The sequence below is a fragment of the Lepidochelys kempii genome, chromosome 7, assembly GCF_965140265.1.
Source record: "Lepidochelys kempii isolate rLepKem1 chromosome 7, rLepKem1.hap2, whole genome shotgun sequence".
Taxonomy (NCBI): domain Eukaryota; kingdom Metazoa; phylum Chordata; order Testudines; family Cheloniidae; genus Lepidochelys; species Lepidochelys kempii.
This window is the reverse complement of record NC_133262.1, coordinates 80,802,621-80,830,032: the sequence shown is the minus strand read 5'-3', so window position 1 is coordinate 80,830,032 and position 27,412 is coordinate 80,802,621. Positions and strand designations below refer to the sequence as shown.

The following is a 27,412-nucleotide window of genomic DNA, read 5'->3' as shown; positions in this document are numbered from 1 at the left end:
ATGGGTTTAAAGGTAGAGGAGGCCTGGGATTATTTTAAATTAAAGCTGCAGAAGCTATCGGAAGCCTGCATCCCAAGAAAGGGGAAAAAAATCATAGGCAGGAGTTGTAGACCAAGCTGGATGAGCAAGCATCTTAGAGAGGTAATTAAGAAAAAGCAGAAAGCATATAGGGAGTGGAAGAAGGGAGGGATCAGTAAGGAAAGCTACCTTATTGAGGTCAGAATATGTAGGGATAAAGTGAGACAGGCTAAAAGTCAAGTAGAGTTGGACCTTGCAAAGGGAATTAAAACCAATAGTAAAAGGTTCTATAGTCATATAAATAGGAAAAAAACAAAGAAAGAAGAAGTGGGACCGCTAAAAACTGAGGATGGAGTGGAGGTCAAGGATAATCTAGGCATGGCCCAATATCTAAACAAATACTTTGCCTCAGTCTTTAATAAGACTAAAGAGGATCTTAGGGATAATGGTAGCATGATAAATGGGAATGAGGATATGGAGGTAGACATCACCATATCTGAGGTAGAAGCGAAACTCAAACAGCTTAATGGGGCTAAATCGGGGGGCCCAGATAATCTTCATCCAAGAATATTAAAAGAATTGGCACAAGAAATTGCAAGCCCATTAGCAAGAATTTTTAATGAATCTGTAAATTCAGGGGTTGTACCATATGATTGGAGAATTGCTAACATAGTTCCTATTTTTAAGAAAGGGAAAAAAAGTGATCCAAGTAATTATAGGCCTGTTAGTTTGACATCTGTAGTATGCAAGGTCTTGGAAAAAATTTTGAAGGAGAAGGTAGTTAAGGACATTGAAGTCAATGGTAAATGGGACAAAATACAACATGGTTTTACAAAAGGTAGATCGTGCCAAACCAACCTGATTTCCTTCTTTGAGAGAGTAACAGATTTTTTAGATAAAGGAAACGCAGTGGATCTAATTTATTTAGATTTTAGTAAGGCGTTTGATACTGTGCCACATGGGGAATTATTAGTTAAATTGGATAAGATGGGCATCAATAGGAAAATTGAAAGGTGGATAGGGAATTGGTTAAAGGGGAGACTACAACGGGTCCTACTGAAAGGTGAACTGTCAAGTTGGAGGGAGGTTACCAGTGGAGTTCCTCAAGGATCAGTTTTGGGACCAATCTTATTTAATCTTTTTATTACTGACCTGGGCACAAAAAGTGGGAGTGTGCTAATAAAGTTTGCAGATGATACAAAGCTGGGAGGTATTGCTAATTTAGAGAAGGACAGGGATACCCTACAGGAGGATCTGGATGACCTTGTAAACTGGAGTAATAGGAATAGGATGAAATTTAATAGTGAGAAGTGTAAGGTCATGCATTTAGGGATTAATAACAAGAATTTTAGTTATAAGCTAGGGACGCATCAACTAGAAGTAACGGAGGAGGAAAAGGACCTTGGAGTATTGGTTGATCATAGGTTGACTATGAGCTGCCAATGTGATATGGCTGTGAAAAAAGCTAATGTCGTCTTGGGATGCATCAGGAGAGGTATTTCCAGTAGGGATAAGGAGGTTTTAGTACCGTTATATAAGGCACTGGTGAGACCTCACCTGGAATACTGTGTGCAGTTCTGGTCTCCCATGTTTAAGAAGGATGAATTCAAACTGGAACAGGTACAGAGAAGGGCTACTAGGATGATCCGAGGAATGGAAAACTTGTCTTATGAAAGGAGACTCAGGGAGCTTGGCTTGTTTAGCCTAACTAAAAGAAGGTTGAGGGGAGATATGATTGCTCTCTATAAATATATCAGAGGGATAAATACCAGAGAGGGAGAGGAATTATTTAAACTCAATACCAATGTGGACACAAGAACAAATGGATATAAACTGGCCACTAGGAAATTTAGATTAGAAATTAGACGAAGGTTTCTAACCATCAGAGGAGTGAAGTTTTGGAATAGCCTTCCGAGGGAAGTAGTGGGGGCAAAAGATCTATCTTGCTTTAAGATTAAACTCGATAAGTTTATGGAGGAGATGGTATGATGGGATAACATGGTTTTGGTAATTAAATATTCATGGTAAATAGGCCCAATGGCCTGTGATGGGTTTTTAGATGGGGTAAGATCCAAGTTACCCGGGAAAGAATTTTCTGTAGTATCTGGCTGATGAATCTTGCCCATATGCTCAGGGTTTAGCTGATCGCCATATTTGGGGTCGGGAAGGAATTTTCCTCCAGGGCAGATTGGAAGGCCCTGGAGGTTTTTCGCCTTCCTCTGTAGCATGGGGCACGGGTCACTTGCTGGAGGATTCTCTGCTCCTTGAGGTCTTCAAACTACAATTTGAGGACTTCAATAGCACAGATATAGGTGTGAGGTCTTTTTTAGGAGTGGTGGGTGAAATTCTGTGGCCTGCATTGTGCAGGAGGTCAGACTAGATGATCATAATGGTCCCTTCTGACCTAAATATCTATGAATCTATGAATCTATGAATCAAGGGCAGGATTAAAACAGAGGTAACTGAATTAAGCTAAAACAAAATTAGCTACTCTTAAACTGTTTTAAGAGTGTTCATATAAGGGGTTGCACTACACTGATTTAGAAACCAGTTTCATTAAATCACTGCAATTTCTGTAGACAGGCTGGTCCTTACTATAGTGTTGCTTTAAGAGGCATAGGAATATCTGTTATGCTTCAGTGAAGATTAATGCTAATGCAGCTAAAAACTCCATAATACAGTTTTGGCAAAGAATACAGAAACTACAAATGAAGTTTTTCTAGCTTAATGTATTTATCAAAATGTTTGCAAATCCCCAGGAAGGTGAAATAATAATACAGAGCAAAGCAATTGAATCTGTGTTCAGTACATTGTATTAAATAATATTGAAAAATGAACAAATACAACACACACACACACCCTCCCTGTGCAGCAAACAGTCGGATAGATTATTGCAATAACTTTATGGATCTCAGAAAAGGGTTTTAGTAAAATCTTTTACTGTCCTCCCCAAAGACATGATAAAAAGACAAAAGAACGCTAACCCTGTCAAGCACAAGTTCTTAGTTCCTAACTGCTCAGTGGTTGTGAGGAACTTCCTCCTTAGGCATGAGATGTGAGACTGGGGCTTTTTGAGTCGTTGTTGGGACTTTCATTGTTGCTAGTCTTCTGTTTTACATGTGATATATTTCGAGTCAGAGAGACAAGGTGGGTGAGGTAATATCTTTTACTGGACTAATTTCTGTTGGTGACAGAGACAAGCCTTTGAGCCACAAAAGAGTTCTTCAGTTGTCATTCTTGCATAATTACCTCCATAGGTATGCAGTAGATACTGTCAGTGGTTTCTTGGCTTAATATTACCTGGTTTGTCCTATTTTTTGAATCATAGTTTTGCTTTTATTATTTTACTTATTTATTTGTATTACCATAGCCCCTAGGACTTGGAGCCCTAGTCATGGACCAGGACATCATTGTGCTAGGCGCTGTACAAACACAGAACAACAAGATGGTCTCTTCTCCAGAAACCTTACAATCCTACATATAAAACAAGAAACAGGTGGATGCAGACTGATGGGGGGGTTACAAAAAAAAACAGTGAGACCATATCAGACAGCATGATAGGCAGCGGTCTCAGCCAGTGCTTAATTTGTGCCAGGGCTGAGCCATGGCACCTCTAGGATTGACAGTTCATAGCCCCAGCACCTCTGGGCTTGCTGCATCAGTTATGCATGTAAAAAAAAATTGCCTGAGCCCTGCAACTTAATCGCTTGAGCCCAGCATCTCTTTCATTACAAATTAATCAGTGGTCTTGGCCCACCAGCAGCCTTCCCTTTGTCAAGATTTTGTAGGCATCACAAGAAAGGGGAGTTCTAAGGAATAGGAATTAAAGAGGATAATGAGGTAGCTTTGCAGATGTTTAAAAGCACGAGGGACAGCATGGGAGACAGCATGAAGGTGCTTGTTTGAAAATTTAATAACCTGGGTGATGGAGGCTGACATCATGGGCTGATCGGCTGTGGGAGTCAAAAACTTGATAGTGAATGAGAGATGATAGGTTTTGAAGTGCCTTGAAAATGAAAATCAGTATCTTATTTTTGATGTGATAGAGACGGGGGAGCCAGTACAAGGGTACAAAAAGAAGGGTCACATAATCAAAGCAACAGGCTAGGAAAATAAATCTTTGCAGCAGCATTCTGGATGGATATGAGAGGGCAAGACTGCATTTGTCTAAGAGAAAACGATGTTGCAGTAATCAAGAAATGATGGGTGAGACCACAATTTTCATGTGTTGCTTCCAGGAAGATTATGCACCTGCATCAGGATTTTTAGCAGGAAAGTGGTGCTAAAGATTAAAAGACAAAATAGTTCCTATGAGTTATAAATATATGTCCAGATTTATAGAATATTTATGGACATGAATGACTTTATGCATACTTTCATTGGAAAAATTGAGATTATTTTTGTAATTGCAGAGTATGAAGATGACAATGCTTTTCTGAAACAATGAGATATTAGTGAACAATAAAAACATTTCTGAGTTCTTCTCTCACACTGAATCTATTAGTATGTCCAAATAATTGTGATATACAACATATGACTGCTTATTTCTTATATGAGCATTATTTTAAGTATTCTACTTCAGAACTCATGAACAGCCTTGAAACTGTAAACAAGGTATTTGTCCATCCATATATATAACTCTGGAAAGTGCCTGCATGTTTTATTTATATCCTGCCGACAGGCTACTTAGAAAAGGCTGAATCCTGCAAGGATGCTTATCAGCCTGGTCTCAGGCCAGCAAAACACTTAAGCATATGCATAATTTTGAGCACATGAGAAATCCCACTGAACTCAAAGGGACTACACAGGTGCTTAAAATTAAGTACAGGATTTGCTGCATTAGGACTCAAGTGCAGAGTATTTTGCAGGATTGAGCCCCAAATGCAAATTTTGTCCCCTTGATGTCATTCATCAAACAAAGCCTAATTCTTCTATTACTGAATTGAGCTTCAAGCTATAAATGGTGACATTTTCATTAATCTCCTTAATCACTGTCTTTATTGCATAAGTGCATTGCAAAGGAACAAAAGATAAACAACTAAAAGATTTGCCAGACTCAGTATGTCTGAGGGATATATTTCAACATCTAGAAATGTCAGTCACCAGATAGGACATGTTCTATGTTGTTCAATCTCAGAAAGGCAAACTGTCTTGGTTGAACATTGATTCTTCATCTTTGTACAATTTGTTAATATTGTCATATGATGATAATATAAGGGTGTTTGACATAGAAATTACTGCTATATGTTCACTTATATTTATACGTTTCCTGTGATACTGGAGAAATAAAGTATCAGGACAAGACCAATTGTCATGATGAACAGGCTTTAATGTATTTTAGAGGGTGAGTTTCTTCTTTCTCCTTTTCCCAATTTGCCATGCTTTATTATTAGAGAAGTGTGATGATAAGGATGACTCTAAAGATAATGGGCCAGATGGTTGGATCTATCCGTTTATGCACCTGGCATGGTTAAGAAGCGATTTGTGCTGGGACTGACCTTCGGACCAATATATGTCAGAGCAACCTTGAAGAAGCAAGAAAACCACAACTCATCAAAGCAAATGTATTAAGGCTTATGCCTCTCAAAATATCTATTTATAAAATATCGTATGTATCATATGTAGGTTTGTTTATAAAATAGCGTATTCATTTGCCTGATGTTTTTCCCCTAAAGGATATTTTTAAGAGACCATCTTTTTAAACTAACACAAAATATTGGGCTTTCACAGCTTCACTTAGGAGACTATTCCACAGTCTGACAGAATTTACAATTAGGATCTTTTTCTGATATTCAGCCAATGCTTTTGTTTGCATAATGAAATTCTATTATTACTAGTAATCCTCCTTTGAGGATGACCTCCTGAGGTCTCTTCCAACCCTAAACTTCTATGATTTTCTAATTGCTAAACAATTGTTGTTCTAATGTTTTTCCCATAAAGTGTGGTACTCTTTTAAAGGCATACATCTAATGGTATGAATTCTTTGAATACATTGAAATTGCTGAGACATATTCATGCTGCTGTTCATCTCTGCGCAGATATTCACAGAAGGATATCTCTTACTGTCTGTTTGTACAGAGCTAGCAAAATGGACCCTCAATAGTGATTTGGGATCTGTGGGTATTACTGTAATACAAAGCATAAATAAAATAATAATAAAGTAGCAGGTGAAGTGTCCTGAAAAACACATCATGGGGAAGAGTGTCCTAGAATTCCTCATTGTGAGGAAGTGCCAACTAATTACTGAATAATGAGAGATGTCTGAAGTTTTTCTCCCGGAGAACTGTTGGTGGCTGAGAGGGAAGGAATATACATTTAAGTGTTTCCTTTCTTTGAAAAAGTGATTCTCTCTTTCAAGAGGCTTTATTATAAAATATATATGACAATAATTTAAACATGAAAACTGTTCTCTGGGAGATTAAATTTCAAACTTTGATTTTGAAGATCATCATGTTAGTGTAACAAATGTTATCCCCATATTCAAAATGCCGAACAAACAGTACAGTTTCTAAAATTTTGCACTAATGGAAGCTGTAGGCAGGAATTGCTAAACAATTAGGTGTGATTAATGTTTGCAATATAACTGCTCTGTTTAACAGAATTCAAAATGAGAAGATTGGGTTGAATTATATTTATATGGTTAGATATTGTATATGCAAAAAATTGTTGCTTTTTGTAAGCTAACCTCAGTTATGAAATAATCAACTCTCCTTTACTCACCCAGCTCTGACTGGTATATTCATTGCAAAGTCTCATTTCTAAAGCAATGGCTGAGGATAATACATCACCAAGCAAAAGTTTCAATTAATCATTTAGAGCTGAATCCACACACATACAAATCCTCTCATTTTGTTGTTCACAACCATTTATGAACTGTTGATCTACTACTATGAGGCCAGACTTAAATTCCATTTAAAATGAATTAACAATCCATACAGCTCATAGCCAGTTGTTAATGATTACATACATAGAATGGATTAAACTGCTGTACTTATAAGCTGAGAGCATCCCTTCTGCTATGTAAACTGTCCCAGTTTACAAGTAGACTCACATATAGTGGTACTTTCCATGCCACTTGATGAACCTACAACATTTCAGTATTTAATCTTGCAAGGTGCTGAGCGCTTGGGCCCCGATCCAGCATATCACTTAAACAAGTGCCTTAACTTTAAGGATATGAGTAGCCCTATTGATTCACATCCTTAAAGTTAAGCACTTGCTTAAGTGTTTTTCAAGGTTAGGGCCAGGAGCCAGTGGATGAAATTTGGGCTCCTCTGAAGTCAGTGGGGCTAGGATTTCACCCTTTGATGATTTACATGCTTAAATTAAGCACCTGCTTAATTGATTTGCTGAATTAGTGTCCGAGTGCTCAACATCTTGCATGTTGGAGCCCTGAATGAATTTTATATGTCAATTTTGTTTGCAGTGGTTATAAATGGTTTTAGTGTATTCCTTTATGGCCATTTTTACCCTTCCTAGTGCAGTGATTACATTATACATAATAAGTGAGTGGAAGAGCCCTTATCAAAATATTTTATGAACCTTTAAACTAAATTAAGATTAAATATTGACTTCCTGAGACACTTACATATTTTATATTTTATTTCATATAATTTATGCTCACTTTGAAAAAAAATTCTGCAACTGCTACTCACTCTCTCTCTGTCTCTTCCATGGTATCTGCAGGAAGTAGATAACCCTTATCTTCTATGTCTTCAACCAAAAAACAGCAGGAAGAATTAATAAAGTTCAAGGAGAAACTGCTAACGCTTTATCTTAAAGGCTGCAGTGCTACATTTTTAGGGGTAGCTTAGAAATAATAACCATAATAATACCTAGCTCTTATATAGAGCTTGTCATCAGCAGAGTTCAAGGTGCTTTACAAAGGAGAATCAGTATCATTATCCCCATTTTACAAATGGGGAAACTGAAGCACAGGGAGATGAAGTGATTAAGAGATTGAAGTGACTTGTCCAAGGTCACCCACCTGGTTAGTGGCAGAGCCGGGAATAGAACTCAGCTCTCCTGAATCCCAGTCCAAAGCTCTGTACACTGAGAGTATTAATTAGATATTTACAAAATATTCTACAGATAGGATACAGTAAATGGATGAATAAATACTGTAATTTGCAATGTATCAGCAGAACAGAACAATTAAACATTTTACCATTATGCATTATAAATAGTTTAAATAGTCTTACATCCATATCTGCATGTAATTCATTATCATGAATTATGGATCAGTTACAACGCTACAAATGCATTTATTTTAAGGGTTGAACATGTTGTTATAAATGGCTTACTGAACATGTCTACAGCTTTAAAAAAAGATACCAGTAAGAAACCACTTATTTAAAAAAAAAACAGTAAATAAATAGACCTTTTGGATCTACTGATCTGTTAAGCCTTTTCAGCGCTAATGCTTTTCACCTTGTGTTTACATTGGTAGCACAGTTTGAAAACGATGCATAATGCAGAATAATGTTTCAAGTGGAGGAGGGGGAGCACATGTTCAACTAACATGGCTTAGCACATCTGACTAATTCATGGAGAAACAGTGTGGATGCTCTAAATCAATCTCAGACTTGGTTGATCATTTACAGTACTGCTGTAGTATTTTTCCCCTGGGTAACAAGGTATTGATTCCTCTTCTTACACTAGCTCAAAAGCACCCTCTTTCCAAGTTTCTGTTATAAGCTCTTCTCTCCTCTGACCAGCAAGTGCTTTTCTGGGGGTCTGATTGACTTAGAAAGACTATGCTGTACCTTGTGGCATGGAGGGCCAAATCCTAGACATAAAAAAAAAAAAATCACTGATTTTGGTTACTCTCTTTTGTAGTTTTCTTTGGTAAGAGATATTGTTTCCTTTTCCAGGCAGTAGGCTCTGTTTGGTGCTTCAAGACAGAATTTGTTCAGAGTACCAGCTAGAAAACCACTCTAATTGCAAAGAAACTGTGTGAGATAAGGCAATGTAATAAATATTCTTTTTGTTCCTTTTTTCAAAAACTTTTTTTCTACTCTTCTCCCTTGTAACCTTTTGTTCCCTTCATGTTAAAATGTTTCCAATTAATATTAAATTCTTAAAGATAAGGGTGCAATAAAACCCAACTTAGTTTCCAAGTTTGAGCCTCTAGGTTGATTACAAAAAAATTATTTAGTAGAGGACTGCTTGATTACACTTTGAATGATAAAACCAAACTTTATTTAAAAGGGAAATGATTAGTTAAGCAAAGAGGCATGCAATTACCGCTTGCACAATATTACAATTATACTTGCACTTAAAGATGAAATAGGGTATCAGTGGGTGACCAATCCACTGACAACTGAGTGAAGTACAGCCTTATAGTCCTGGAACCTAACAGTACCCCTTTGATGTTAATTGGAGCTCTCCTGCTATTTAGCAAGGCTACTTATTTTACAATCAGTTACAATACTAATTAACATTAAGCTGCGATTTGCCATAATTATATTTCTGCTACCTCCTCATTGGCTCTTTACATTATTTAAATTCATATCTGCACCAAAGCCCATACTATCCATATAGATATCTTTTAAACAAAATATTCACAATTCTTAAAAATGCTCATTACAAATCTTGTTCAAACCGGTTATAACCAAAACATAATGGTAACACAACCCTGGGTCATGTCCTTGCTAACTCTTACTTTCCCAAAACAGTCAGTCTCCAACTTATCTCTAACTTTCTAGTGAGCTGTAGCTCACGAAAGCTTATGCTCAGATAAATTGGTTGGTCTCTAAGGTGCCACTAGTACTCCTTTTCTTTTTGCGAATACAGACTAACACGGCTGCTACTCTGAAATTTTTCACACTAGCAACTTAAATTTCCCTGTACATTTAGGCCCCAAATTCAATTTATTTCTTCACCTAAGCCATCCTATAGCTTATATTCTGCTCCAACTGTTACCATCTTAGATTTATTTTCCTAAAGATCAGATTGTGAATCACATTGGTGAATCCTTTAGGGATGCTCATGAGTAACTGCTTGACCACAATCTGGCCCCAAATAATTAATAGTTGATACCTTAAATTTGTATATTCATTGATAAAACAACTTTTTTCCTTTTGGATAATGTCATTTTCCTTGAGTGGACAGTAATCTGAAACACCATCAGTGTGAGGCACAGGTAAAACAGAACAGAGATTGAAGCCGAAGTTCTGATCACACTAGGCCCATGATTAATTGTTCTGTAAATTAATATTTCTGGATAGAACAACTCTATTAATTTAAATGGAATAAATGGGGCAAAGGTGTTAACATAACCCAGTCACTATCCAGTATTAAACAAGGGCTGGGGTTTTGTATACAGAGACCTCAGTCTGCTTAGTACCATGGTGCAAACTCAATTAAAAATCCTTTTAACTTTTCATTTGAGATAAAGAAAAGAAGGAAAATTAGGTAAAATATCTGAAATGTAAATTATTAAATAAGGCTTTCATTTTAACAACATCTCTTTTTCTCTTTCCCTTTCACTGCGAGAGAGTTTTTAGAAGGACCGTTCTTCCCCACGCCTGGCTTGACAGTCTCTTAGATGGTAATAAAGAGGGTAATGTGTGTCCTTTTTGGGAAAAGAAGTTAGTTGAGATGGAAGGAGCTGTTTTTGCTGCCACTGCTGTTAAAGTCCAATTCTGTTTTATCCTAGGTAGTACTTGGGATTCAACTGGACCCAATAGAGATGGGGATATCAACTGCATCCCTCTCTTTGGCTCTGTCTAGTCAGGTCATCTCTCAGGATCACAAAGGCCAAGCATCCCAGGAGATGGTGTGGGGGTAGCAACCATAATGGTGAAGGCTGCTCCAGTAGACAGTTCTGCTGCTACTTCTTTTTCAAGTGATTGCACATGTCCATTCCACAGTAGGTCTGCACGTACCTCATGTACAGTTGTTGGATAACTTTTTCCCTCAGTGGTACCCATCAGGGCAGCTTGAGTGTTCTCTACCACCATGTGTCACTGCATGCCAGTATAAAGAGGGTGGAGCAACCCCTATCTCCCTCAGTTTGTTCTTATTGCTAGTGACAAATGTTGGAGCACATCCAGTCTTGCTATCACAACTTTATTTCTCTCACTCCTTGTATATAGTCTGTTTCTTGTTTAGTACTTAGTAGTTAGTTAGATATTGTATATTGTTAATGTTCCTCACCTATCTGAGTTGACTTCCTCGAGGATACACCGAGATCATCGGCACCTCAGACCATGTTCTCAGACACCTGGTACCGGTACAGGTATCGAGCAACTGGAAGTTGCTGAGACAGCTCCTCCTTTGCAAGAGGCAGACCATCAATTGCCTCAGCATCCTGGTATATCGTCTTCCTCATCATCAGATGAGGCTGTAGAGTTGGTAAGCGGATTCTGAGGCTCACGAAGAAAGACTTAAAAGGGTTTGGTTTTAGACATTCAAGTTGAATAGGTCTATGAGAAATCCCACAAGCTAGTGGACATTTTAGCTTTTGTGGTGCTTCTGATTAATGAAGCAATCCTAGAACTGGTTACAACACTTTGGCAGACCCTGTCTTCCCTCCTGCCTATGGCAAAATGGGCAGACAGGAGATATTGTGTTCCTTCTGAAGGCTTCAAACACCTCTACTCTCACCTGCACCCAGGCTCTTTGGTGGTGGCAGCAGCTGATGAGCAGGAGATGCATCGAGAATTTGCCATTTGCAGGCTTGTCCGTCTTTTCAGAAAAGATGGACGAGAGGCTTCAAAGCATAAAATATTACAGGGCAACACTGAAGTCCCTTGGAATTTACATGCTGGCAGTGATGAGGAGCCAATTCCAGCCCAGAAGGCTCACAGATATCAGAGCTTTATACCTCAGTCCCTAGACCTGCCAAGAAATAGGGAGAGGATTTATAGGAGGCAACCACTACCCCCCAACCAGTGGCCCAGTCTAAACATGCATTTTGATGGGCTTGTCAAGGGCAGTGTACCAGCACTTTTGGACAAATCTGTTCCTACCCATACATTTGCCAATCATCTATCTCACATCAGATTGATGGGTCCTAAAGATGGTAGATCTGAGATATTCCTTTCAATTTATTTCTATCCTTCCTTCTTCATCCCTCTTCAGGGACCATTCGCATGAGACCATTCTTCAGTGGGGGTTCAATCTCTCCTTCTAGTGAGAGCAATAGAAGAAGTTCCCATATTCTTCAAGGGGAAAGGTTTTTATTCCAGTTATTTCCTTATTCCCAAAGCAAAAGGTGATCTCAGGCTATTTTTAGATCTAACAAAGTTAAACAAATACCTGAAGAAAATGAAATTCTGCATGGTTACCCTAACTTCCATCATTCCTTTCCTGGAACAGGGCAACTGGTGTGCTGCCCTTGGCTTAAAGGATCCATCCAGAGCAGTTGGGCACAAATTCCTCAGGTTAGTAGCAAATGGAACACATTACCAATTCATAGTACTTCTATTTGCCTTATCAGCAGCCCCTCTCGTTTTCACAAAGTGCATGGCACTGGTAGCTGCACATCTGAGAAGACTGGCAATCCATGTGTTCCCCTACCTGGATGACTGGTTGGTGGCCGTGCTCTCAAGTGCTGTCCAGCATGGTTGGCTTTCAGTCTACTGGGTCTATCGCTCAGTCGAGGCAAATCAATTCTAAAACCTGTGCAAGGAATTGAGTTTGTCAGAGCACTTCTGGATGCGGTCAACCTTGCATCAACCTTGCATCAGTCAAGGTTCCAGATGCTCTGAGACTTGATACTGGATCTAAAAACACACCCCATTACTACAGTGCATGTTTGCCTAAGACTTCTGGGGCATATAGCAGCATGAACCTACATGGTGTAACATGACAGATGACACTTTAGGAGGCTTCAAGGATGGCTAGCATCAGTGTATGCCCCAAGTCATCTTTGTCTAGACAGAGTGATTCACATTCCAGAGGTAATGTTTTCCTCTTTGGGCTGGTGGACAGACCGTCAGAAGTTTGTGTGAGAATTCCCTTCATTTCTCTGCTATCAACACTCATGTTAGTCATAGATGTCTCATTCCTTGGTTGGGGAGGCACACATCAGAACCCTACAACTCAAAGGTTGTGGTCCTCACAGGATCTGAGGACTAATATAAACAGCAGGGAACTATGCTCTATCCATCTAGCTTACCCAGCCTTCACATATTCTGGGGAAAAGTCTGCTAGTGGGTATGGACAGTACGGCAACTATGGTTTATGTAAACAGACAGGGAATGACATGTTCATCCCAACTGTGGCAGGAGTTCTGTATATCCAACTGCCTTTACCTCAAAGCTGCCTACCTCCCAGGAGAGCCGAACACGTTGGCAGATCACCTAAACAGGTCTTTCTCCCCTCACTAAGAATGGTCATTATATCTGGATGTGGTAAGGCCCATCTTCCAACTCTGGGGAACTCCCAAGTGGTCCTGTTTGCAACAAAGGCCAACAGAAAATACCATCAGTTCTGCTCACAACTGGGTTGCCGACCTGGGACTTTGATGGACACTTTCTGCTATCATGGACAAACTCCCTGCTGTATGCCTGTCCTCCAACCCCATTACTACCCAGAGTCCTATTCAAGGCCAAACTGGATCATGTTTGCATCATACTAATAGAACCAGCATTGCCTTGACAGCACTGGTTCACATCCCCGGTATCATTATTGAGGCCTCCTCTGCCTCTCCCGTTAGATTCAAGTGTGATTTCTTGGGACTGTGGCTGTCTGCTACGTTCCATCCTACACACCCTTCACTTGACATGCTTCATGGCTTCATGGATGCTTCATGGCTGCATCACTAGAAGTTGTTCAAAAAACCTTCAGGAGATGTTTCTGAATTGCAGAAAGCCTTCAGCTAGGCATGCTTACCCAGCCAAACAGAAATGTTTTTTATCTGGTCTCAGAAAAGTGTTTTTCCAGTGCAGGCTTCTATTAACCGTGTTTGGATTCTGTTGCACCTAAAAGAGTAAGGCCTGATTGTTACATTAAGTACATTTGGCAGTGATGTCAGCATATCACCCTCCAGTGGGTAGTAGATCACTACTTTCCACACTTAACTATTACATTTCTAAAAGAATTGGACAGATTATATCTTCCAGTACAAGAACCTGTTCCTCCAAGGGATCTCAGCTTTGTGATAACAAAGTTAATGGGGCCTCCCTTTGAACCTCTTGTGTCTTGCTCCCTATTCCACCTGTCTGTGAAAGTGGTATTTCTGGTTGTGATAACCTCAGCAAGGAGGGGGTCAATTGAGAGCTTTGGTTTCAGAACTCTCCTCATACAGTTTTCCATAAGGATAAATTTACCTACCCCACACCCAAAATTCTTGACAAAGGTGGTTTCCAGTTTCTACATAAATCAGGCAATTTCCCCCGAATCCTCACATGCATATGGATGAACAGACGCTTCATTTGTTGGATGTGAGGAGAGTACTAGTCTTATACTTGGACCACACCAGACCCTTTAGATCCTCAATGTACTTATTTGTCACTATTGTGGACAGGGAGAAAGATAAATCACATGAGCAGCATGTAGTGGAGGCTGGGGGAGGCTAACCCTCCCCAAACCTCGCACTCCTGGGGGATTTGGGGTGGAGTTGGGGCCCCTGAGAAAATCTCCCCCTACCATGGCCCCAGCACTGGGGAAGCTCTCGCTCCCACCATGGTCCCAGAGCAGTGGTGGGAGCACAGAGCTTTTCGGGTCTTGGGGCTGCAGTGGGGCGGGGGGAGAGGTGGAGTGGGGGCACAATGGGGTGGGACAAGGGTGGGGTTGTGAGAGCAGGGATGGATTGGGGTGACATCATGGGCAGGGCTGCGGGTGGAAGGGGTGGAATAGGGGAGTGGATCTGGTCTCAGAGCTCCAGCCAGGGCCAAGAGCTCCACTGTGGTCCTGGCCAGGGCTGAGAGCTCGAGCTCTCAGTCGCCGAACCGAGCTCTCAGCCCCCTCTGCCCCAGGCGGGCCATGGCGGGGAGTGGGGATTGAGAGCAGAGAGTGGGGGCATGGTCTTTGATGGAAGAGGCAGGGCAGGGGGCTAGCCTCCCAAGGGGAAGCTTCGCTCTCCGCCTATGACAAACCAGTTACCAGTCAGAGGACTTCCTCCTGGATTTCCTCTTGCATCCGTTTATGCTAATAGTTAGCTAATGACACACTGCCCCCAAGACAATTGGCTCATTCGACTAGAGAACAAGCAGTTTCAGCAGATTTCCTAGCTCAAGTACCTATTTGAGACATTTGCAAAGCAGCAACATGATCATCAGTGCACTCTTTTGCTGCTAATTATGCCATTTCCCATTAGTCCAGGGATGATGCCAGTTTTGGAAGGGTTGTTCTACAGTCCCTGTTCAGGTAGGCTCCCTGTCTGCCTCCATGTTAATCTGCTTGTGAGTCACCTACAGCGGAATGGACATGCGCAATCACTCAAAGAAGAAAAAATGGCTACCTGCCTTTCTGTAACTGTTGTCTTACAAACTGTGTTGCATATGTCCATTTCACAGCTCACCTTCCTTCCCCTCTCTGTCAAAGTCTAGGAAGGAATTGGGGAGGATCAGAGAGCAGCTCTGCCCGTTTATCCTGGCATTCAGTAGCACATGGCAGTAGAGGGTGCTCAAGCTGCCCCAACAGGTACCACTGACAGAAGTAGTTCTCTGACAACTGTATGCAAGGCATTTACTCCCCCACAGTAGAATGGACATGTGCAAAACATCTTGAAGAACAATAGTTATAGAAAGGTAGATAACTCTTTTGTCTTGCAAAGCCTCTTTCTTTAAGGACCCACAAAGGGAATGGTGTTTCAAATAGCACACCCCCTCATTATTGTGGCCACCAATTAGACCTGGTTTCTGACACACCAATTTTGGTTCACTGATTTCTGGTTCCACACTTTCCTTGTTTACCAAACATGATCTTAAGACAGTCCTTGAATTATATCCGTAGGCCTTTTTGTTTGGACTAATTCAGTTTTTGTTTCCCTTTCATACATTTTCCCATCAGTCCTTTGTTGTTAATGGTTATGTGACATCTTATGACTCTTATGTACTTCTTACAGTGAAACTCACCATTAGGTAAATTTGGAGGCTCAATTATCACAACAGAATTCCTCAGAGCAATTGCTGAAAATAGGTCACCCTGTGAGAAGCAAGAAAGGTTCAGCAGCATTGGTGTTGTCTCTTGTCCTCAGAGACATCTCATTCTGTGTCCAATATCAATGTCCTATCATTTTTTTTAAAATGCTCACTTTATTCAGTTAATTCTGATGAGCACAGTATAAAAACTTAGAGACACAAATTTCACCGTATAGACATAAAGGTAGAACATCTATATTCTCTGCAGGACTGGAGTTGCTGTTGTAAGTTTTGGTCCTTCCAGTTGCAAAAACCTTCAGATGTCCTGCAGTTAAAATTGCTGGATGTTTGAGTTGTCACAGAACAAAGCAAGAACAGATTAAAGGTCTTTACAATAGAACTGAAAACTCTGAGACATATTTCACCTGGTGTGAATCCATAATAATTAATGTATGTTCTATTGATTCTTTGCAAAAGATTTTTTTAGTGTAGTCTGAAAAGAGTATGCATATATGTTGTAATGATCATCTCTGTGTCTATAAAAAGGGCTTAATTTAGCTAAAGACAGCTGGCACTTCCAATAATTGTATATGAAAGGTAATATCACACCTCATAGTAATGATCAATGTTCTGTTCCCCAGGGAGTTGTTCTGAATAAGTTTCCTTTTTTTAATTTCCAGAATAGCACTCATAGATTTTGAGAACTGATGAAAAAGTGAAATAAAGAATTTGCTTGTGGCAAATAACCTTGATTGTTATGATTTGCAATTTATTTTAAAAAGAAAAAAATAAATTGCCATGTCTTGATCCTTGCACTGCTAGGAATCCATAAGGTTAGCACTTATGTTAGCACTACTGTGTGCAAAGAGATGGCTGAGAGTCAGGGTGAGGCCTGAATATTGGTGCATACTGTGCCCTACTTAATGGTGCTGTGCAGTTACTCAGTGGCTGTGCTTTACAGGACCTCTCAGGAGAACAATGCCACCCAAAGCTGCTCCCTCCAGAATGGTAAAGCTCCTCACTATTGTTGGTGTAGGGCTGTGGCTAAGTGCAGTGATTTAACAGTCTGTACAATATGCTTCATATTAAAGGTGATCTGCTAAGAAGTGCCAAATTCCAGAAACTTGACTGAGATGGGCTGAATGCTCCCCTCCTTAAAAAAACCGATTGAAATGACATAAAATATTGATGACATTTTTAATACAAATGTTGGGGAAAAAATTCCAATGTTTAAAAAGGTGAGTTAATCCACAATAACTGATGTGCTGTATGCTCCCAGTCCTCGTTATTGAGGGCATTCAGTATACATTGTTAAAGCTTTGGGTACTTTGCCTTTGTATGTCACCTTTAATGGAAACACTAAACTCTTTTTTTTCCATCCTAAATTGCCTTTAATACATTTAAAATAATTTAAATTTACCTCTTGGAATTTTAACTTATTTTTAAATGTTTCTTCTTCCCTCCTTCCCTCATGTAACTGTCATCTCCTTTTACTGCATTGTCCTGCTTCCTGTCTTTTACCCCCACTGTCTCTTACAGTTTTCCTCACTGTTTATAGATTTGTCGAGATTAGGGCAGAGGCTGCTAGATATCACCAGTCAGTTGTCATCTTTCTACTAGGCAGATATCAGAGCTGACTCATACAGTTTGTCTCACATATAGAATAATTTACACTCACAAAACAGCTACATCTTATATTGTAATATTTGAACAACACGCAGCAGGTTTTGATAAAACCCAAACCTCCAATTTTATTGGAAGCCGCAGCACTAATTAGTGAGTGCAGATGTCGATCGGGATTCCAGTTGCTGTAGCATCCATTTTGGAACACCTCCTGATGTTATGGATATTCAGTTTAATATGTAGACTCACATACCCCTTGCTCTCATTTCCTGATGATATGGGTGTATCTAAAGTCAAGATTGTATGTGAAGTTTTTTGAAAAAGGAATACAATTTCCTTCCTTCAAATGAAACTTAAATCCAGTTCTCTTTGAGCCTCAGTCTTACACCACCCTGTTTATTACTTGAACAGGATATGTGCTGAGTAAAGATATAACAATCTACAGGCTGATTTGGTAATTCAAATGTCTCTCTTAAAATCCAGTTTGGTATATATTTTCCTCCCAATTTCAACTACAATCTTGAAAACAGTTGAGAATATTAGAGCAGTTGCCTGTGCCCTGGACCTCTCCCAATTTGTCTTCATTGCTTTATTTGACTTCCATGACCTTTTATATGTGACATGATTAATTTACACTATCTGTGTGCCAGCTGCTCCCTTCTCCTGCATAGTGCTGAAGGCAGGAAATAAATGGGAGTTTGGGCACAAAAGGCAAACACGTGAAGGAGGGGAGCAGGAGTTATAGACAACATGCTCCTGAGAAGCATCTAGTAAGAATGAATAGTGTGAAAATGAAGCTCCATAGCTTTTAGATTGGAGGCATATTGGGGAGGAGAAGCACAACCACTCTCTAGGTTATGTTCCCCTGAAAATTCAGCAGACAGGCAGGAGAAATCAGTGTGGCAGGTTAAAGCTGCTTATTTAGTATTTACTCTCCCTCCAAGACTACTAATCCTAGTGCTCCATTCACTATTGTCTGGCAACTTGTCTGGTCATTTACACCAGTGCAAAGTGGGTGTAAAAAAACCTACCATTCTGATTTGGTGGCATTTAATGCCCACATTGCACTGATAGGCAGCAGTGAATCAGTCCATCATGTGTAGCTGCAGAAGAAGCAGCAAATTGCAACACAGCTCCTGAGTGAGTCATATGTACTTGTAGGAAGAGGTCAGATTTGGACAGCTGTCCTCTTCCTACCCATGGTAAAAGTCCCTCTCTCGAGGGGCAAAGTGAACCTTGCAAAGGTGGTGGTAGGAGGGTTGAGCACCTTTCTCCTTCCCTGGGTTTTTCTGAGTAAGGGCAACATTTAAGTGTGCTGCAGCTATCTCTCAGAGAAGTGCCTTCTACTTTCAAGTGTCTCTGTTCTATTTCTAGAGAACCTTTCTCAGGATTAGCAACATTACCAACTACAGCCATGTCTAATCCTTCCTATCTGTTAGAAAAACAAGCAGCAGTTCAACTGCTACACCCTCTCACATGTGCCCACACTTTTCTCCTGCCCATTTGTTTATTTTTTTACTTTGAATTTTCATAATAATACTGATTAGATTGAACCATTTTGAAATATCTGTTAGCAAATATTGCCTTTGTTAGCATTATATTGTCCTTGTATCATTAGACATTAGTTGGAGCCTGGATCCCTACGTACAATCTTGAATGCAATTTCAGTATCTGTTTTACAATATTGATTTGGTTCAATGTGATCTTAGTTGCATTATGATCCATGCACTGACAGTGGATCAGAATCTGACGTTAGTTACACCTGTAGGCATAAAGCCTAATTGAAATCAGTGACATTACTTTGGATTTACATTGATGCACTTGAAATGAGAATCTGATCCCATAACCGGACGCGACCAGCCTCTTCCTTATCTCTCAGTTGTCTGTTTTTAGATCTATTATCATTCAGTTTTTGTTAGACAGTACATGTCTCATATTTTCGTACATTTTGCAGTGAGTTACAGGGTTGCAGTAAGTACAGATGTAAGACAGTTTTCCAGCCTAAGCCTGATTTTAACAACACCAATAAAACAAATGATTTTGCATATTTTTTTTCCATTGAGTGTTTGTGTATAGATACACTTATCAATTTAGAGTCTATAAGAGGGGAGAGTTTCAAACAAGAATAAATAGGCATGAGGTGCCCAATTTCCATTAACTTTCAATAGGGTCTGAGTGCTTACCTGCTCTTTGTGCTTTTGTAAAATCTCCCCACAAATCTTTAGGGCCAAACTGTGCCCTTGTAGCACAGGCTTGTTTTGAAGCCAGAGCGGTGCTGCACCACTTCACCATGACAAGGAGGGATTGTTCCCTATTAAAGTTGTGACAAGAAGGGGCAGCGCAATTACCATCCCTTAGGAATGCACGGTGTGTGCTTCCCTCCCTTGGAGGGGCTACAGATTGTGAATAGCTGCTGCATGAGGAAAGCAAGATTCCTGGTGTCCTCCCTCCATCTGACCCTTAATTATTAGGTTGTTGTGTTAGAAGAAATGTTAATAACTCTGCGTGGAGTCTGCAGACCTCAGTGAGCTCTGAGGGAGGCATTGTAATCCGTAGGAGCTCTGATGTGAGTGTTGGAGTTTCTCCTGGCACGACTTGCAGACAGTATAATCTGTAAGATCCTCTCATATAGGAACTAACCCATGGGAGAGGCTTCAATGCATTTACCACAGGGGGCCATGCTGCAGACTTTTAAAGTCCTGCATGAGTCAGAGGGCCAGATTAACCTTTCCCCTGCATTAGTGTACATCAGGTGCACCTCTTTACTCAGTGGAGCAGCACTGGTGTAAACCCCATAAAGCCAAATCCTGAGGAGGGTATAACCACTTTGTGCTGCACCAGAAGCAGATTCTAGTGTCGCTGTTCCGGGGAGGATGGCCTCAGTTCAAAGGTGGTAATCTGGTGGCACAGAGCCAACATATATGTTCCTACATATACTTGTGTGAGTGGAATTGGAGGAATAATTAGAGAAACGGGAGTATGTCTGTGCTGTTTCCTAGCTGTTGTTGTGACAAGAAAATCAGATATTTAAAGATTAAGATCTATCAGATTCTGTATAGTATGTTCTATGGCATCTTGTCCTGTTGTTTTTAGTGTCCCAAGCAATGTTACTTCCATCATTTTCCTGATACTGATTCCTATATGTCAAGGTTCCTTCCCCACTCTGAACTCTAGGGTACAGATGTGGGGATCTCCATGAAAGACCCTCTAAGCTTTTTCTTACCAGCTTAGATTAAAAATTTCCCCAAGGTACAAATTTTGCCTTGTCCTTGAACCCTATGCTGCCACCATCAAGCATGTTAAACAAAGAACAGGGAAAGAGCCCACTTGGAGACATCTTCCCCCAAATATCCCCCCAAGCCCTACACCCTCTTTCCTGGCTTGATAAAAATCCTCACCAATTTGTACAGGTGAACACAGACCCAAACCCTTGGATCTTAAGAACAATGAAAAATCAATCAAGTTCTTAAAAGAGGAATTTTAATTAAAGAAAAGGTAAAAGAATCACCTCCGTAAAATCAGGATGGTAAATACCTTACAGGGTAATCCGATTCAAAACATAGAAAATCCCTCTAGGCAAAACCTTAAGTTACAAAAAGACACAAAAACAGGAATATACATTCCATTCAGCACAATGTATTTTACCAGCCATTAAACAAAAGGAAATCTAACGCATTACTAGCTAGATTACTTACTAACTTTACAGAAATTCTGAGTCTGCATTCCTGATCTTTTCCCAGCAAAAGCATCCCACAGACAGACAGACAGACAGACCCTTTGTTTCTCCCTCCACCCCCAACTTTGAAAGTATCTTGTCTCCTCATTGGTCATTTTGGTCAGGTGCCAGCGAGGTTATCTTAGCTTCTTAATCCTTTACAGGTGAAGGGGTTTTGCCTCTGGCCATGAGGGATTTTATAGCACTGTATACAGAAAGGTGGTTACCCTTCCCTTTATTTTTATGACACCATAGTACCTCAATCGACAACTATCCTTCAATATGGTACATTAACTTTTATTATCCATCTTTCTGTCTCTTTACCTTATAGCTTCTCATTTTATACTGTCAGCCATCACTGCAGAATCAGAGCACCTTCTATGCAAAATAAGTCACAACTTGTACGTGATCCATCAGCCACTTTTCAATACAATGACACTGTCCCTATCAAAACCAAAAATGGGGTTAGGATTGGAATGCAACCTTAACTAAAGAAGGGAGTTATTGGGTGTAGTGCAGAAATTACTATTCAGATACCCAGGTGTTTGAAAAATGTTTAGAGCCAAACACTGCAAGAACACATACTAAAAAAAGTGGCATATATAAGACTGAGAAAAAATATATATGATTGAGAACAGTTTACTCATATTTTAAAGAGAAAACCAATCTTCATTTTCACTGGACTCCTTTATTAAGTGTTAAAAAGTTCAGTGCAGTAGAAAACATGGGCCAAATTCTGGTCTGTCTTTCAGAGATGGTTTTGGCTGAGTTGTGAGAGTGACATTGATTGAAGCAGTCGAATAACTGAGCAGAAATTAACTTCAGCCATTTATCGTCTCCTCTGCTCTTTTCTCCAGGGCAGGCCAGTTCCAGATAAAAAAAGTCACCTTTAAAACACTCTTTCACGTTCATTTTCAATAAATCTTTCCAGCAATCAAACATTTTAAGATTCTGTTTCCAATGTTCGTTAATTTCTAACTACTTTTATTGAGTAAGAATTAAATTCACCACTGTGTAGAGGGTCTGCACAAAGTGTATGCAGCAGTGAATTCTGTCAGGACTGAAGTGGGACATGAATGGTGCATAGTCCTTGTGCTGGCCTGTTGCGCAGGAGTGAATTTCACCCTATGTGAAATAATTTTCAACAACCTTACTTTGTACTGTATTTTTTAAAATTGCATTATAGTGATATCAGATAATTTGAACAATATCTCAAATTGTTATTGATTTTTTGTAAGGTGAAGTTTGCTAACAGGAAACATCTCTGGCAGGTATGAGCCATTGGCAAGCAGACAATGTTATCTTGAATTAATGGTGAATCTGTTTTTTTTTTAAACTTGGTTATGAAAGTTAACAAATCATTGGGTTCATTAAGTACACTAAGTACTAAGCACATTTAATAACTATTCAGGTGAATGACCTATGAGGATTTTATAAACCATAAGAGAGGATCTCAGTCAGTGGAAGGAAATAGGACACTGGAAGAATCTTTCTAGATTTTACATGGCCATTAGGTTGTGATGTAATGTTTGTAGTATGTTCAGTATAACTCAAAAGTTGCAAACTCTGAAGTTCTACTGGGATATTAAAGATTAAAATACTCTCTTTATTAACAGTAACTATGTATTTTGGGTTATTCATCTTCCCTACTTTGTTAAACTTTTCTAACAAGATTTTTCATCAAGGAAAGTACTTTCCCCAAAAGTCCATCTTAATCTTATGTGAGAACTTATAACATTAACAGAGCTGTGCATATACTTTAAAAGTTTTATGCATTTGTTTCACTGAATTTAACAATGAATTCACTTCAGCCGTGGTCTTGCCCCTTTTGTATTTACCTTCCACAATTATTTGAGCAATCAAGTTTCACTCTCATGAATGTTGTTGTTTATTATTTCTATTACGGTAGCGTCTAGAGGGGCTGATTGGGGATCAGGGCCCGTTGTGTTAAGCATTGTAAATGCATCAAAAGACCATCTCAGCCACAGAAAGCTGACACTTTATGCAGGTAACTAGACAGCAACAGGTGGAGAAAACAAACACATTGGAGAAGGGGCAGGAGGGACAATGACAAAGGTAGGCAGTGGAATAATTCTGATTAGCTTAATACAGGGGTTCTCAACTTGGCGATCAGATGGGATGGAAGCCCTTTGTATGGGAAAGGATTCAACTATTGGTTCAATAAGTCAAAAGTTATTTTTCAGCCCTAACAGTCAAGTATTTGCATCAGAAGTGTTATATTTTATATCGGATGGACTGCTTGGCACAGCAGGATTCCCCAAACTCTTAAAAATAGCAGTGAGACACAGGCAACTAAATCATCCAGATGAGGATCAGAGTGTACCCTTTGCAATTGAGGACCAAATATCCATCCATAAATCTTAGTTGCTTGATTTTCTTTTAGGAATTACACCTCATACATGGCCTGTGTAGCCTAGAAAGGGAAAAGGTTTAAAATTTTCTACATCTGTTTATCAGCAGTCTAGCTCTAGTGTCAGGTTCTAGGACCCTGTGCAGATGTCCAGAGCTATTCTGCTTGCTGAACTTGTCAGCCCAAACCATAGAGGGTCTTATGAGAAACAAAAAAAGTATGTATGGCACCTTAGAGACTAACCAATTTATTAGAGCATAAGCTTTCGTGAGCTACAGCTCACTTCATCAGATGCATATCGTGGAAACTGCAGCAGACTTTATATATACACAGAGAATATGAACCAATACCTCCTCCCACCCCACTGTCCTGCTGGTAATAGCTTATAAGCAGGACAGTGGGGTGGGAGGAGGTATTGGTTTATATTCTCTGTGTATATATAAAGTCTGCTGCAGTTTCCACGATATGCATCTGATGAAGTGAGCTGTAGCTCACGAAAGCTTATGCTCTAATAAATTGGTTAGTCTCTAAGGTGCCACAAGTACTCCTTTTCTTTTTGTGAATACAGACTAACACGGCTGTTACTCTAAAAAAAGTATGATATACTTCTGGATTCATCACAATGCAGCAGTGATGAAAATTGCTTTCTTCCCTGTTTGTCTAGAAAGAAAAATAAAATCTTTCTCCTTGTGAGGGCCTAATCACCATGATTCACTCCCAACACATTTTTGCAGTGCTCTTTCCCTGAAGATGAAATTACAGGTCATAGAGGAGCTCCACCTGGTGCAGTATGCAGCAGCCAACTTCTTTATAGTGTGACGAAGTTCCTCCTCTGCCTTGGTGGGTCCTGCACTTTTTGGCAGATTTGCTCACCTCAGAGGTTCCCGGCAGCCCTCAGTTTGGCCACTTCTGCTACAGGCTCAAACCTGCTGTTCATTCAGCAAACCTCATCACTGGCCAGCATGGGGGAAACGGAGAACAATCCCTGCAGTCTCTGTGTCCCACCTAGTGGGTCAGGGACAGCCCAGATCCCTTTCCAAATTAGACTTTTCCTTCTGGTGTTGCTCACAGAGCAGGTCAACTCCGCCTGTATCCAATCAGGAGTTGGGGGTTGGGGGGATGGCCCATCCTCTACACCAGGTTCCAGCCTAGGGCCCTGTGGTTAGCAGATGTCTACAATGTCCCCTGTATCAGCTGCATGACAGCTACAACTCCCTGGGCTACTTCCCCATCGCCTTCCCCCAGCACCTTCTTTATCCTCACTGTAGGATCTTCCTCCTGAAGTCTGATCACACTTGTACTCTTCAGTCCTCCAGCAGCACACCTTCTCGTTCCTTGTGCACCCCACCACTAACTGATCTGAGGTCCTTTTTAAACCAGGTGTCCTGATTAGCCTGCCTGTCATAATTGATTCTAGTAAGTTCTTAATTGGTTCCAGGTATCTTAATCGACTTGCTTGTCTTAATTGGTTCTAACAGGTTCCTGATTGCTCTAGGGTAGCCACTGCTCTGGTCACTCAGGGAACAGAAAACTATCCATCCAGTGGCCAGTATATTTGCCTTCTACCAGATTCCTGTACCCCACTGATCTGGGTCTATCTCTTCTGTCTGTACTGTAGTAAAGACAGAAGAGAGCATAAAAACTGAAGAAAGTGCTCCATTGGCTTCTCATTTAATTCCAGATGCAATACATAGACTCATAGAAGTGTAGGACTGGAGGGTCGTCAGTAGGTCATGTAGCTTAGTCTCCTGCACCCAAGACAGGGCTATGTAATAACTAGACCATCCCTGACAGGTGTAACCTGTTCTTCAAAACCTCCAGTGACGGAGATTCCACAACCTACCAAGGCAATTTGTTCCAGTACTTAACTACCCTGATGGGAAGTTTTCCCTAATTTCTAAACTAAACTTCCCTATCCTCAGAGGTTAAGAAGAACAATTTTTCACCCTCTTCTTTGTAACAACCTTTTATGCACTTGAAAAGTATTATCATGTCCTGCTACAGTCTTCCGTTCTCCAGACTAAACAAATCCAATTTTTTCAATCTTTCCTCATAGGTCATGTTTTCTAGACCTTTAATCATTTATGTTGTTCTTCTCTGGACTTTCTCCAATTTGTCCACATCTTTCCCAAAATGTGGTACCCAGAACTGGACACAGTACACCAGTTGAGGCCCAGTCAGCATGGTGAAGAAAGGAAGAATTACTTCTCATGTTTTGCTTACAACATTCCTGCTAATACATCCCAGATGTATTTGCTTTTTTTGCAACAGTGTTACACTATTGATTCATATTTAGCTTGTGATTCATTATGACCTGCCGATCTCTTTCTGCAGTACTCATTCCTAAGCAGTCATTTCCCTTTTTGTATGTGTACAACTGATTTGTTCTTTCCTAAGTGGAGTACTTTGCCTTTATTGAATTGCATCCTACTTCAGACCATTTCTCCAATTTGTCGAGATCATTTTGAATTTTAATCCTATCCTCCAAAGCACTTGTAACCTCCTCCCAGCTTGGTATCATCCACAAACTTTATAAGTGTACTGTCTGTGGCATTATCTCAATCACTGATGAAAATATTGAACAGAACCAGAACTGATCCTGTGGGACCCCACTCGTTTTGCCCTTCCAGCTTGACTGTGAACCACTGAAAACTATTCTCTGGGAATGGTTTTCCAAGCAGTTATGCACCCACCTAACAGTAACACCATCTAGGCTGTATTTCCCTAGTTTGTTTATGAGAAGGTCATGTGAGACTGTATCAAAAGCCTAACTAAAGTCAAGATAAACCACATCCACTGCTTCCCCCCATCCACAAGGCTAGTTATCCTGTCAAGAAAGTTATCAGTTTGGTTTGACATGATTTGTTCTTGACAAATCCATTCTGACTGTTACTTATCTTATTATCTTCTAGGTGTTTGCAAATTGAGTGCTTGATTAATTGAAGCTCATTTTATTCATTTTAGAAATCCTTAGTAGACTGAGACCCGGATAGCGTAGGAAACACCTTTTCTTCCAAGGCTGTTCTTGTCAGCTGATCAGAAGGTCCGAGAAGATGAGGATAAGCCCAAACCTGACTGCCTTTTGGACATGAGGCAAGAGCTACCTTTGAGTGAAAACCTTCTTTTAGTGATGTAGCAGAGACAGTCCCAGAATATATCTCATGGACCCAATAATTTAAAAAATATTTGCAAAAATAAAAAATAATTACTGAACTGTGAAACATGGAGCTGTGTCTCCTTTATGGATAATTTTGCCTTTATTTAACTTTGCAACTTGGCTAGATTTGGTCAGAAAAATTCTGATGGAAACTTACTTGTTGTCTGAATTTGCTGATTTGTTAAAATGGAACTGTTTCACAGCAATATTCCAGTTTCTATGAACTTCTTGTGGAACTTGTCCAACAGGCTGTTAACTTGACAACAAGAGTCTGGTTAGTTTCATGGCGCTATTCAGTGGTGAGCAGCCATGAGAATAATAAGAGTCATATTATTTTCATTCAGCAGCTATATCAGGTTTTCCAGAGTCATGGGCTCTGCTGGGACATACCAGATGGGCAGCTGGGGACATGAAAGACCATATTTTATTTTGGAAAAAAACACCTATTGGTGTTTTCAAAATAAACTTGAGGGATTTAAGTGCTATGAAACTTT

The 27,412-nt window shown here is 40.0% G+C and overlaps 1 protein-coding gene across 1 annotated transcript in view; it reads left to right on the top strand.

Annotated features, from left to right (window-relative positions):
- CTNNA3 (catenin alpha 3) overlaps positions 1 to 27,412 on the top strand; it is a 928,894-nt gene that overhangs the window by 542,781 nt on the left and 358,701 nt on the right. The gene's annotated exons all lie outside the window — the stretch shown is intronic.